This window comes from Ovis canadensis, chromosome 7 (genome assembly GCF_042477335.2).
Source record: "Ovis canadensis isolate MfBH-ARS-UI-01 breed Bighorn chromosome 7, ARS-UI_OviCan_v2, whole genome shotgun sequence".
NCBI lineage: Eukaryota > Metazoa > Chordata > Mammalia > Artiodactyla > Bovidae > Ovis > Ovis canadensis.
Genome location: NC_091251.1, coordinates 32,554,175 through 32,568,595, shown reverse-complemented (window position 1 = coordinate 32,568,595; position 14,421 = coordinate 32,554,175). Strand labels below are relative to the sequence as shown.

At 42.7% G+C, this 14,421-nt stretch overlaps 1 protein-coding gene and 1 pseudogene across 1 annotated transcript in view; one reads left to right on the top strand and one right to left on the bottom strand.

The window, feature by feature from the left end:
- REC114 (REC114 meiotic recombination protein) overlaps positions 1–14,421 on the bottom strand; it is a 183,998-nt gene that overhangs the window by 131,851 nt on the left and 37,726 nt on the right. The gene's annotated exons all lie outside the window — the stretch shown is intronic.
- On the top strand, positions 6,724–7,381 carry LOC138443365 (protein phosphatase 1 regulatory subunit 14B pseudogene; annotated as a pseudogene).

Here is a 14,421-nt window from a genome sequence, read left to right as displayed (position 1 = left end):
GAGAAGTAAATGGTGACCCACTCCAGTGTTCTTGCCTGGAGAATCCCAGGGACGGGGGAGCCTGGTGGGCTGCCGTCTATGGGGTCGCACAGAGTTGGACATGACTGAAGCAACTTAGCAGCAGCAGCAGCAGAGAGCCTCTAAGTGTTCCTGGACCTGCTCCTCTCCCTCTTAGAGTTTCTACCCTCACACAGGACAGTCACTTCTTCAGAGCCCCCATGGCACCCTCTCAGAATGCAATTAGAATGATCCAGATAGAGAGTATCAAGTGTGCACTTTCACAAAGAGACAATCTCGATTTAATTAGAGCGAGGATGCCATTAACCCATTATTCAATCAACTGAAAGGCCCTCTAGCCTAAAAATTTGGAAATGCAAATGAAGGCAGACACAGTTGGAGAGATTTTTAATATCTAAGTGTCCAAGGGCCAGATGACAGCTCACTCCGCATGTACAGTCCACACTCTCCGAGCCTTTTCCCAGTAATTACTGTAAAAAGCTTTGAGATACCTTGAGCATAATCACAGTTCTGGGGAAACAAATTAGACAGTACATTAATTATGTTGGTTGCTGAAAATATGGGGGGCCAGGGGACCAAATGCAGAAGGATTGGGGCCTTAGAGACAGCCAGGATGGAACTGTGTACTTCAACTTGTTAAAAACACAATCCAGGACATCTGGGAGAACTGTCATCTGGAATTCATACGGTCACAGGGAAAAACACTGCTGACAGAGAACTTGATGATTAAAGGCAGATTCAGCAAAGCCACTGAACTAGTTATTGAGCGTCAAGGACCAGCCCTGAGAATGGGGGCAGCCATTGTTCCAGGTACAGAGAATATGGGAATCAACAAGGGCTGGGCTGGACCCTATAGAGGAAGCATGACCTCGCCCTGCACAAGCGAGGTGTGGTGTGGGAGAGCCATGGGGCAAAGCTCTCCTGAATGCCAAGTCAGAAAGGGCAGAGAGACACACTGACTGAATTGATACCCTCCAACCTTAATGATTGGCTAAGGGCAAACCAATCATTGTCTCCAAAATTGGCTAGAGTTTCCCCACATCACTGCCATTGCCCATGCTATAATATCTTCCACTCTCTTTTGCCAATTATCAATTTCTATTTATCTTTCAAGACAGTTCCAATGTGATTTCTTCAACCAGATAACCTACATTAATCTCTCCCTCACCCAAGCACTGGTGGCTTACTTGCAAAGCCCATATACTGATCATGGACTGCCTTAGGTAAAGAATGGGACCTTTATTCAGCTCCCCATTTCACTCCCAGCTCCTTCTTGCTCAACAGCTATCCTAGGCTGGCCATCCAATTAATGACCACCCAACCCTCATTTGACAAGTGGCCCATCAGTATTGCCGGAGCTCTTTCTTTGTACCAGCCCCTGTGCTGGACGCTGGGAATATAGTGCCTTTTGGACAAGTCTAATATGGTTCTTGTTCTCTCAGAGCTTATACTGTATGTCTCTTAGGTTGTTCTCCTCTTGACTGAGAGGTAATAAAACATATAATTCACAAGAGCTGATTACACCAGCCAGATCTCTCAGGTCCAAAAGGGTCATCCAGGGAATGTGGAGCAGGGCAGGGAAATAAAACTGCATGGATCACAACAAACTGTGAAAAATTCTTAAAGAGATGGGAATACCAGACCACCTTACCTGCCTCCTGAGAAATCTGTATGCAGGTCAAGAAGCAACAGTTAGAACCAGACATGGAACAATGGACTGGTTCCAAATCTGGAAAGGAGTATGTCAAGGCTGATATTGTCACCTTGCTTATTTAACTTATATGCCGAGTACATCATGAAAAATGCCAGACTAGATGAAGCACAAGCTGGAATCTAGATTGCAGGGAGAAATAACCTCAGATATGCAGGTGACACTACCCTTATGGCAGAAAGCGAAGAGGAACTAAAGAGCCTCTTGATGAAAGTGAAAGAGGAGAGTGAAAAAAATTGGCTTAAAACTCAACATTCAGAAAACTAAGATTATGGCATTCAGTCCCATCACTTCATGGCAAATAGATGGGGAAACCGTGACAGATTTTATTTTCTTGGGCTCCAAAATCACTGTGGATGGTGACTGCAGCCATGAAATTAAAAGGCACTTGCTCCTTGGAAGAAAAGTTCTGACAAACCTAGACAGCATATTAAAAAGCAGAGACATTACTTTACTGACAAAGGACTGCATAGTCAAAGCTATGGTTTTTCCAGTAGTCATGGATGTGAGAGTTGGACCATAAAGAAAGCTGAGCACTGAAGAATTGATGATTTTGAACTGTGATGTTGGAGAAGACTCTTGAGAGTCCCTTGGACTTCAAGGAGATAAAATCAGTCAATTCTAAAGGAAATCAGTCCTGAATATTCATTGGAAGTACTGATGCTGAAGCTGAAGCTCCAATACTTTGGCCACCTGATGCAAAGAACTGACTCATTGGAAAATACCTTGATGGGTCTTTTTGCAAAAGACTGAAGGGAGGAGGAGAAGGGGACAACAGAAGATAAGATGGTTGGATGGCTTCATAGACGCGATGAGTTTGAGCAAGCTCTGGGAGTTGGTGATGGATAGGGAAGCCTGGCGTGCTGCAGTCCGAGGGGTCACAAAGAGCTGGACACAACTGAATGACTGAACTGAACGGAATCCTTAAGTACTCCAGGGTGAAGCTTCCAGCTTAATACTGGAGTCCCAGCTTAATACTGCCTGGACCATCAGCATGGGGCTAGGACCCTAGGAGAAAAATGAGGCTTTTTTACCTGTCCTTGTGATGACCCAAGTGACCCAGAAATGCCCTTCTCTCAGCTGTGTGGCTAACCCTTTCTGAATCGAACTACTGATGTTTGAGTTGAGACAAATGTAAAGTAGATGGAAAAGTCTTTACCCTGGAGACAAGAGGGTATTCCTGGTTCTGATGGTTACTGATTAATGGCCTTAGATGACTCATTTAAAGCTTTCAGATTCAGTTGCCTCGTCAGAAAATGGGGATGGGCTTAAATCAGAAGGTCTCTTAAAGTCTTTTCTGAGTATAATTCTGAAATGTAATACCCAGGGAAGTGCATAAAACATGAATGCAGATTTTAATCATTCTCGTGCAGTGACCACCCAGATAATCAACACAGGTCAAGAGAAACTATATCTAATACCATTGGAGCACCTTTACACGTCCCTTTCTAATTATCCCCCCTTTTTCCCCAAGAGGGGTACACTATCATGATATGGACAATAATCACAGCCTACCTAAGTATGCAAGCCTAGATTGAAGTAGTTTAGTTTTGCTGGTTTTTAAATGTCATGTGGATGAAATCATGTAGTGTTTATTCCTTTGTTTCTGGCTTTTGGTCAAATTGTGTTCATGAGATTCATCTATGTTGTTGAGTACAATAGCTGGGTTCATTTTGTTGCTGTATACTATTCCATTGTATGCACTGAATATATAATACAGTTTATCCATTTTACTGTTGATGGACATGTGGGTTGTTTCCAGTTTGATACTTTTGAAAGCAATACTGCTACGAACATTCTGGCTCATGTACTTTCTTATTCAGGAACTTCTGAGTCACAGGGTTAGCAAATCTTTAATGTTATTCAAATATGCCAGTTTTCCAAAGTGGTTGCACCAGAATTATACTCTCATATGTGGAATCTAGAAAAAGGGTACAGATGAACCTACTTGCAGGGCAGGAATAGAGACATAGAGAACACACTTTTGGACACAGTGAGGGGGGATGAATTGGGAGATTGGGACTGGTGTATGCACACTACCATGTGTAAACAGACAGCTAGTGGGAACCTGCTGTATAGCTCAGGGAGCTCAGCTTGGTGCTCTGTGGTGACCTAGATGAGTAGGGTGGGTGAAGGGTGGGAAGGTGATCCGAGAGGGAGGGGACGTATGTATACATATAGCTCATTCACTTCACTGTATAGCAGAAACTAACACAACATTGTAAAGCAACTATGAAAATAAATAAAAAATTAAAAACAGTGTAAGAGAGTTCCCCACCCTAGCCAATACCTAATACTACCAGACTTTAGAATTTTTTTAACCCATATGAAGGATGTGTAACAGAATCTCATTGTGGCTTTAATTTGTATTTTTTGATTACTAATAAGACTGAATTCCTTTCCTTAAGTATAGTCACCCTTTTGACTTCTTTTTTACAACATGTCTGTTCAAGTACTTCCCCATTTTAAAATTAGGTTCTTTTCTTATTGATTTATAGGTGTTCTTTATATAATGTCAGTTATAAGTATGGAAAATATCTCCCTCCACTCTATGTCTTGTTTATTCACCCTCTTAATAGTGCTTTTGATAAACAGAAGTTTTTAATGTAGAATAATTTTCTCTTTTATGATTGGTATATTTTGTATCTCTTATGAAAATTTTTCCTTCTTTAAGGTCATGAAGGTATTCTCCCATATTATCTTTTAAATACTTTATTATTCTATGTTTAATTTTTAGGACTCCAATCTACCTAGTGTTCCAATTCACCAGAAGAAATTTATAGATGATATCGGAATAGAGTCAGATTTTTATACACATGGATACCTATCTACATGATCACCTCTCTTTCCTCATGTTTTCCCCAGTAATCTGCAATATTATTCTTCTCATATATTCAGTATCTATACATGCAAAAGCTATTCCTGAGTTCTCTATTCTACTCCACTGGCTCACTTCTCTATCTTGGCACCAATATCATACTGTCTTAATTGCTGTAACTTCGTAGTAAATCTTGATATCTGCTCGAACAATTTCCCTTATCTTGTTCTTTTATAAGAATGTCTTGGTTAATCTTCCCTTTTTATATTTCCACATAAATCTTAGAATCATCTTGCCATGTTCCATAAAAGCATCTTGTGATTTTAATTGGGATTGCACTGAATCTAGTGATCAGTTTAGGGAGAGCATTTCTAGTTTTACAACATTGGCTTCCAGTCTGTGACTATGGCATATATCTCTCTTTATTTAGGCCTTCCTTAAATCGCTCAAAACTTCATAGTTACCTTCCTTGAGGTCTTGTGGTGGACCATCCACAATAGCTGCTGACCTCAGGACTGTCTCAGGGCTCCTCTCCAGCACTACCGTTCGCCTCAGGCCTCTCTATCCATCCAAGCCCAAGCCAGTTCAGCAGGGACAAAGACTGTTCTTCCACCTCTACCTCCTCAAGCCATTTCCTCTTCACCATTTCTCTTTTAAGTTATCCCAAATGCTGTAACCAACCTCTACACCAACTCGACCATGAGCACAATTCTGTTAGCCCTGATGCTCCCTGCTGGCGCCACACAATTTACTGGCATGTGGCCTTGGTCTGCTGGTAGCATACACTCCCATGGTAATGCTCCAACACCACCATCTGAAAGGTCAGTTTCTCAAGAGATATGCAGTGGCCTCAAGAATTCTACAAGTCCACATTACTTGTCCAAGATCTGGGGGTGACCGCAAGGGACATTGAACCAAGGAGGCTGATGAAGGGTACTCCTTCACCTCTCTCTGTGCAATGCACAAATTCTCTGCAGGACAGACTGACATATTGTCTGTAGTCCACATTCTCTTAGTTCACTCAGGCTTATCATGTGACTTCTTTCAGCCTTAGTTTCCTTATCTGGAAAATCTGGACAACACCTGCCCTGGCAGCTACCTACCCTGAATCAGCCACCTGATTCAGCATTCATTTCAACCATATTATCTTCTGCCTTATTCTCCTGCAGAGACTGGCCAGTGAATTACTTACATTTTAGTTTCTTTTTCAGATAGAGGTGGCCATGGCATGACATAGCTCTAGCTGATGAGATGCAGGCAGAAGACCCCAGGGAGGCCTTCCCTTCCGAAAAAAGGCAATATCTGACAAGGAGGAGGCTGTTGCTTTTTACCTGTTACAGTTTGCATCACTCAATCCCCTTTCTTTCTGTCTGTAACATGGATGGGATGTCTGGAGGGGCAGCATCCATTCTATTCTATTCAAGAAAGATAAACACACTAATCGTGGCAAAACAGGTAGATAGAAGAAAATTGAGCTTCCCTGGTGGCTCAGACAGTAAAGAATCTGCCTGCTACGCAGGAGACCCAGGTTCAATCCATCAGGAAGAACCCCTGAGGGAGGAAATGGCTACCCACTCCAGTATCCTTGCCTGGGAAATCTCATGGACAGAGGAGCCTGGCAGGCTACAGTCCATGAGGTCTTAAAGAGTCCAACACAGCTGAATGACTAACACTTTCACTTTTCAGAAGAAAATTAGTTCTTCATAATGACTTTAACCAGTCAGACAGTGCTGAGTTTCCTAACTTGAAAACCCATTCATGTGGGAAAAAATAAACTCCTTACTTGTCTGAGTAAGTGGAAGGGTTTTCTAATGCTTATGGCCAAAAGCATTTCTGATACACTTACTTGACAAGGTTGTGATCAGAAATAAAGAAGAATGCATGGAAAAACTCAACAGTACCTTCAGCAGCTATTATTATAGACTGCTGTGTGTGTGAGCCCGTTGCCTCTTTAGACAGACTACTGCTGCTGCTGCTGCTGCTAAGTCACTTCCGACTAAGTCGTGTCCTACTCTGTGCAACCCCATAGACTGCAGCCTACCAGGCTCCTCTGTCCCTGGGATTCTCTAGGCAAGAACACTGGAGGCTCACGAGCTAACCCGAGCCAGCGGCCCGGAGCCAGCCGGCGGTCGTCCGGGAGGCGGCGGCGCAGGGAGGGGCCCGACGCGCGCACGTGGCCCAGGCGGCCGCCATGGCGGACAGCGGCCCCGCGGGGGGCGCGGCGTTGGCGGCCCCGGCCCCCGGACCGGGGAGTGGCGGCCCAGGGCCCCGTGTCTACTTTCAGAGCCCCCCTGGGGCTGCAGGCGAGGGCCCGGGCGGCGCGGACGACGAGGGCCCAGTGAGGCGCCAAGGGAAGGTCACGGTCAAGTACGACCGCAAGGAGCTACGGAAGCGCCTCAATCTGGAGGAGTGGATCCTGGAGCAGCTCACTCGCCTCTACGACTGCCAGGAAAAGGAGATCCCAGAGCTGGAAATCGATGTGGATGAACTCCTGGACATGGAGAGCGATGATACCCGGGCTGCCAGGGTCAAGGAGCTGCTGGTTGACTGTTACAAACCCACTGAGGCCTTCATCTCTGGCCTGCTGGACAAGATCCGGGGCATGCAGAAGCTGAGCACACCCCAGAAGAAGTAAGGGTCCTCGACCCAGCTGAACGGTGGCTCCACAGGACAATCGCTGCCCGCTGACCTCGTAGCAACAGCAATACCAGGGGGCCCTGCGGCCAGGCCTGGTGCCACGAGCAGGGCTCCCCGTGCCCCTGGCCCAGGGGCCTCTTCCCTGCCCCCTCAGTTTTCCATTTTTGGGGTTTTTTATTATTATTAAACTGATGGGACTTTAAAAAAAAAAAAAAAAAGAACACTGGAGTGAGTTACCATTTCCTTCTCCAATGCATGAAAGTGAAAAGTGAAAGTGAAGTCGCTCAGTCCCGTCCGACTCTTTGCAACCCCATGGACTGCAGCCTACCAGGCTCCTCCATCCATGGGATTTTCCAGGCAAGAGTACTGGAGTGGGGTGCCAGTGTCTTCTCCCCTTTAGACAAACTAGATACTTCCTAAAGACAAGGGCCAAGAAAATGGGCTGAGCACAGAGAAGAGGTCAATACAGACTGAATTGAACTGAAATGAGATCTCTCCTGGGCAAAATGTTTCATACCGACATACCTATTTTAGCCTTTGCTTTATTATATTTTTTACAAACTGAAGGTTTGTGGTAACTCTACATTGAGGAAATCCATTGGGACCATTTTTCCAACAGCATTTGCTCACTTAGTGTCTTCAGGGTCATATTTTGGTAATTCTTACAATATTTCAAAAATTTTCACTATTATTATATTTTTGATGGTGATATGTGGTCAGTGATCTTTGAGTTACTATTGCAAAAGATTACAACTTGGAAGGCCAGATGATGGTTAGCAATAAAGTATTTTTTTTTAAATTTCTATTTATTTCCTTGTTTTGTTTTTGGTTGTGCTGGGTCTTCAGTGCTACACATCGGCTTTCTCTGGTTGTGTTACATGGGCTTCTCATTGCAGTGGTTTTTCTTATTGCAGAGCACGGACTCTAAGCACATAGGCTTCAGCAACTGTAGCACAGAAGCTCAGTAGTTGTGGTGCACGGGCTTAGCTGCCCCATGGCATGTAGGATCTTCCCTGACCAGGGATCAAACTGGTGTCCCTTGCATCGAAAGGCAGATTCCTAACCACTGGACCATGAGGGAAACCCAGGTATTTTTGATTAAGGTACGTACATTTTTTAAAAACATAATACTATTGTACACTTGATAGACAATAGTGTCAACATAACTTTTATGTGCACTGGGGAACCAAAAAATTGTTGTGACTCACCTTATTGCCATATTTGCTTTATTGCAGTAGTCTGGAACTGAACCTGCAGTATTTCTGAGGTCTGCCTGTTCTTAGAGGATCTAGCAGAGGACAGATGCATCAGTCTGTTCAGTGCAATGAACAGAAATCACTCTAAGTATTTTGTCCAGAAGGAGATTTAATACAAGGAATTAGGTTTGTCTGGCGAAGAGATTTGTGGTGTGGAAGTTAGGGTTCTGCCACCAGACTGCTGAATAAACGAACACATCACTGAAGTTATCAGCAACCCACTATTGCTGCCCCCTCTACAGATACCACAACTGGACTTTAATCCCACAAATATGGACACTGGACACAAGAAGCCAGAGTCTAGCTGCTGCCATAGCAGAAAGAAGTCCTCCCCGTCACTTCTTATTTCCAAATGTAATTTGAGAGCATTTATTGGTGATAGCTACTTTGAATCCAGGAGCTTAGCTGCAAAGGAGTCTAAAAAACACAGCTTTTAGCTTTTTCATCAATCTAACTAGAAGGTAGAATGGAAGTTGAGAGGCCAATCTTCCCCAGCAGGGACATGGAGAGGAGATGGGTAACAGGAGGGGAAGGAGGGAAAATTGTGATCCGTGCTTTCTTGCAGTTCTGTTGGAGGCACCAAGGAAAGGGGATCAACCACGGTATTTTCTAATCACTGATGGTTTTGCAAGAATAAGTTCTGACAGGCAAGCTGACAGCTCCTGGGAAAGGAGAAAGCAGCCCACATGCTCGTATGTGTCTCATTTTCTTAGTGAAACAGAAATAAATAAGGATGAGCTGGGGGAAGCCAGACTGAGGAGAGCAGCCTCTGTGAATTGCCGTGCTCCTGTCACTTTTCTTTTGTCTGGCTCCACTGCACTTTAGAGGGTGTGCACAGGGAGGGGAGGGTAGAGAGGCTGGAGCTGCCCTTTCCCCACACTCGCTCATCCTGCGCTTGGTCAAGGACACTCTGGGTCTGAGACTTGGCTAGAAAGTCATTCAGGGTGTCTACTCACCTAGCAGCTCTCCAACCAGCACCCAGAGTTGCCATGATGGTGTCTGCATCACTGTGCGCCAGGCCTTGTGCTGACTGCTTTGTGTACAGGTTTCACTCAACTGTCAATGAACATCCATTTAACAAATATTAGAAAGGTAGAATGCCTTTCGTGGAGTAGGTTCTGGTCTAGGTGATCAAAGGAAACAAAACTATCTGACCTTATGACAGATATAAATGAAAGTCATGACCTTCAGATGCAGGAATTTTCATATATATTTATTTTCATGGGCCAAAATAAAGCAATCTCTGAAGCACCTCAACCCTTTAACATATAAAAACGTGCTCACCATGTTGCCCCAATGCTTTGCCTCCTTCTCTCTTACTATTGGGCCATATTTGGATTCTAGGGTTTATCTGGAGTCCAGTCTTTAGCCCCATGTGGTTAACATATTTTTAACCACATGCATATTTGGTTATTTTTGCATATTTTTCTTGCATATTTTTCTGTTCCCTGTCTCCTCCCCAGGGAAACCTGGTGTGCTACAGTCCATGGGGTTGCAAAGAGTCAGACATGACTTAGAGACTGAACAACAATCTCCTGCACCTCTGGTCTTTATGGAGTACTAACTCACTCATTATAGCCATCTACCTACTGACCATCACCCCTGTGCCATTCCAGCCTTCCTCCAACTCAGTTTGCCCTACTGCTTTCAAGGTGCATGTCTCCCACGACAGAGTGGGGGCTTCCACTTGCAGAAGGACCCCTGGAAAAGGGTTTTCTGCTTATATGAGTGCTGCTCAGAGAACTTCTTCCATTCTCTGAGTGAGAGGAAAAACGGTTCTTCAGAAAGGCATCTATGAAGCCTGAGGACACTGCCTGAGTCAGTGAGGCCTGATCTATATTATCATGAATTCTAACTGGAACTAAAGAAAGAGGAAATGCACCCTGTTCTAATAGTGGCAGTCACCATCCTCCTGCATCCTTGCCAGATGAATCTAGCATGCATACAAGCCCAGGCTAAAATTCTGAAACTCAGAACCATCAGCACATTAGGGGAGAAAATTCCCTAATGAGAGAAAATGACTCTCTTGAGAGATAAAGAAAAAGCAGTTGATTCAACACTCACTCATGATTTACAAAAAACAAAAAAACAAAACAGAAACAAAACCAAAACCCTCTTAGCACAATAAGTCCAGGAGGGAGCATCATCAACCTGATAAAGGATATTAACCAAAAAACTAGAGCAAATGCACAAAAAGCACTCCTTTTAAAGTTAGGAATAAGACGAGCAGGGCCACTAATGTGACTTCTTTTCAATAAGGTACTGTGAGGCTCCAGCCGGTGCAGAAAAAAAAAATCTTGGAAAGAAAAAAATATATACCTTTAACAGAGCTGTCATAATGTATTAAAAATAAAGAAGCAAAACTATCATTATTTGGCAAAGAAATTTGCATTGGAAAATTATTTTCATATAAAAATCTAAGACAATCTGCAGTTAAATTATTAGAACTAAGAATAGAAGAAAATGAAAATACTCAAGTATCAATTTGTCATATACAGTAACATTAATATTTATAAATTATAGTTTAAAAATATAAGTAACAAACAAAGCTAGTGGAGGTGATGGAATTCCAGTTGAGCTGTTTCAAATCCTGAAAGATGATGCTGTGAAAGTGCTGCACTCAATATGCCAGCAAATTTGGAAAACTCAGCAGTGGCCACAGGACTGGAAAAGGTCAGTTTTCATTCCAATTCCAAAGAAAGGCAATGCAAAAGAATGCTCAAACTACCACACAATTGCACTCATCTCACATGCTAGTAAAGTAATGCTCAAAATTCTCCAAGCCAGGCTTCAACAATACATGAACCGTGAAATCCCTGATGTTCAAGCTGGTTTTAGAAAAGGCAGAGGAACCAGAGATCAAATTGCCAACATCCACTGGATCATGGAAAAAGCAAGAGATTTCCAGAAAAACATCTATTTCTGCTTTATTGCCTATGCCAAAGCCTTTGACTGTGTGGATCACAATAAACTCTGGAAGATTCTGAAAGAGATGGGAATACCAGACCACCTGACCTGCCTCTTGAGAAATCTGTATGCAGGTCAGGAAGCAACAGTTAGAACTAGACATGGAACAACAGACTGGTTCCAAATAGGAAAAGGAGTACATCAAGGCTGTATATTGTCACCCTGCTTATTTAACTTCTATGCAGAGTACATCATGAGAAACGCTGGGCTGGAAGAAGCACAAGCTGGAATCAAGATTGCCGGGAGAAATATCAATAACCTCAGATACGCAGATGACACCACCCGTATGGCAGAAAGTAAAGAAGGGCTAAAAAGCCTCTTGATGAAAGTGAAAGAGGAGAGCGAAAAAGTTGGCTTAAAGCTCAACATTCAGAAAATGAAGATCATGGCATCTGGTCCTATCACTTCTTGGGAAATAGATGGGGAAACAGTGGAAACAGTGTCAGACTTCATTTTTTTGGGCTCCAAAATCACTGCAGATGGTGATTGCAGCCATGAAATTAAAAGACGCTTACTCCTTGAAAGAAAAGTTATGACCAACCTAGATAGTATATTCAAAAGCAGAGACATTACTTTGCCAGCAAAGGTCCGTCTAGTCAAGGCTATGGTTTTTCTTGTGGTCATGTATGGATGTGAGAGTTGGACTATGAAGAAGGCTGAGCACCGAAGAATTGATGCTTTTGAACTGTGATGTTGGAGAAGACTCTTGAGAGTCCCTTGGACTGCAAGGAGATCCAACCAGTCCATTCTGAAGGAGATCAGTCCTCGGTGTTCTTTGGAAGGAATGATGCTAAAGCTGAAACTCCAGCACTTTGGCCACCTCATGCGAAGAGTTGACTCATTGGAAAAGACTCATGCTGGGAGGGATTGGGGGCAGGAGGAGAAGGGGACGACAGAGGATGAGATGGCTGGATGGCATCACGGACTCGGACGTGAGTCTGAGTGAACTCCGGGAGATGGTGATGGACAGGGAGGCCTGGCGTGCTGCGATTCATGGGGTCACAAAGAGTCGGACACGACTGAGCAACTGAACTGAACTGAACAAAACAAAACAAAAACTAGTAATTAAGAATGGAGAAGGCAATGGCACCCTACTCCAGTACTCTTGCCTGGAAAATCCCATGGATGAAAGAGCCTGGTGGACTGCAGTCCATGGGGTCGCTAAGAGTCGGACATGACTGAATGACTTCTCTTTCACTTTTCACTTTCATGCATTGGAGAAGGAAATGGCAACCCACTCCAGTGTTCTTGCCTGGAGAATCCCAGGGACGGGGGAGCCTGGTGGGCTGCTGTCTGTGGGGTCACACAGAGTCGGATATCACTGAAGCGACTTAGCAGCAGCAGTAATTAAGAATAAACTTAATCAAAACATTTTATAAAACACTATTGGAAAGATTTTTAAAACAGACCTAAATAAGTGTGTGTACATATTTTTATATACAAATATATAATATTTATATTTGGATAAGTATAATATTTGTTTAGTTTATTAATAATATTTATTATTAATAAATCTATTTTATTGGGATAAAATCAAAATTACAGTGATGGCAGTTATCTCAAATTTAGTCAATATACTTTCAGGCAAAATTTCAATAAGGTTTTTAGTGAAACTCAACAATCTGATCCTAACATTTACATGGAATGTTGAAGGATAAAAAGCAGCTGGGAAAAATTTGAAGGGGAGAACTCCTCAACTAGATATCAATATTTAGTATAAAGCTATGGCAGTTAAGGAGCTTCCCCAGTAACTCAGTGGTAAAGAATCTGCCAGCAATGCAGGAGCCACAGGAGATGCAAATTCGATCCCTGGTTCAGGAGGATCCCCTGGAGCAGGCCTGGCAACCCACTCCAGTATTCTTGCCTGGAGAATCCCATGGAGAGAGGAGCTTGGCGGGCTACAGTCCATAGCGATTTGGCATGCACACATTGTGGTTAAGAGTATATTATTGGAATAAACATTAACAAATTGAAAACCCTACATAATAGAGAGCCCATCAACATGTCTGTGCCTAAATGGATGTTTGATATATGATAGAAGTAGAAGTTTGAATGAGAAGTGCTGTTGAAAACATTGGTCATATTAATATAAAAGAACTGTAGCTCATACCGTACACAAAAATAAATTCCAGATGGATTAAAGATCTAATTTTGAAAGTCAAAACCTCAAAACTTTCAGAGGAAAATATAAAAGAGTATCTATGTGACCTTGGAGTACAAAAGCATGTCTGAAGTTACAGGGGGGAAGAAAGCATTAACAATAATGGAAATCAGATAAATTCAACTACATTAAAAAATAGGAGCTTTTGTACAAAAGAGCTATGATGATTAAGAAGTCAAGTTATTGACTGGGAGAAGATCTGCACAACACAGAAAACCAACCAAGGGTCAACGTATAGAATATACAAAGAACTTCTACAAATCAATGAGTAAAGGACTAATAATGCAATGGAGAAAAACTGACTGAACAGAGAATTCACAGAACAGGAAGTTTCAGTTACCAATACATGGGGATAGATGCACAACCACACAAATAATCAGTGACACAAAATTGCAACAATGTGCCATACCATGTCACACTCAACAGAAGGGCGAAAATTAAGAAGTCTGATGCAACATGGACTCATACATCTACTTTGGAGAGAAGTTACTAAATACAGGATGTGTACACTCTAAAAATCAACAATTCTTTTACTACCAATGATATAAAATTCCAGCTGCATACAGGTGCATGAGAAAACATGTACAACGATTTTCATTTTAGCATAGCTTGTGTTAGAGAAATGTTTGAGTTGACATAAATGCCCATCAACCGAAGAATAACTGAATAAATTGTGATATAATCAGGATCCACACAGATAAATCTTGTGAAAATGTGAGTGGAAAAAAAGGGAATTGCCAAAAGATATTTGAGTGTGATATCATTTATATAAAATTTAAAAGTAGGCAATCCAGTGCCAATTATCATTTACATCTAGATACATACCTAAATAGTTTAGGTGTGAAACGTTCAT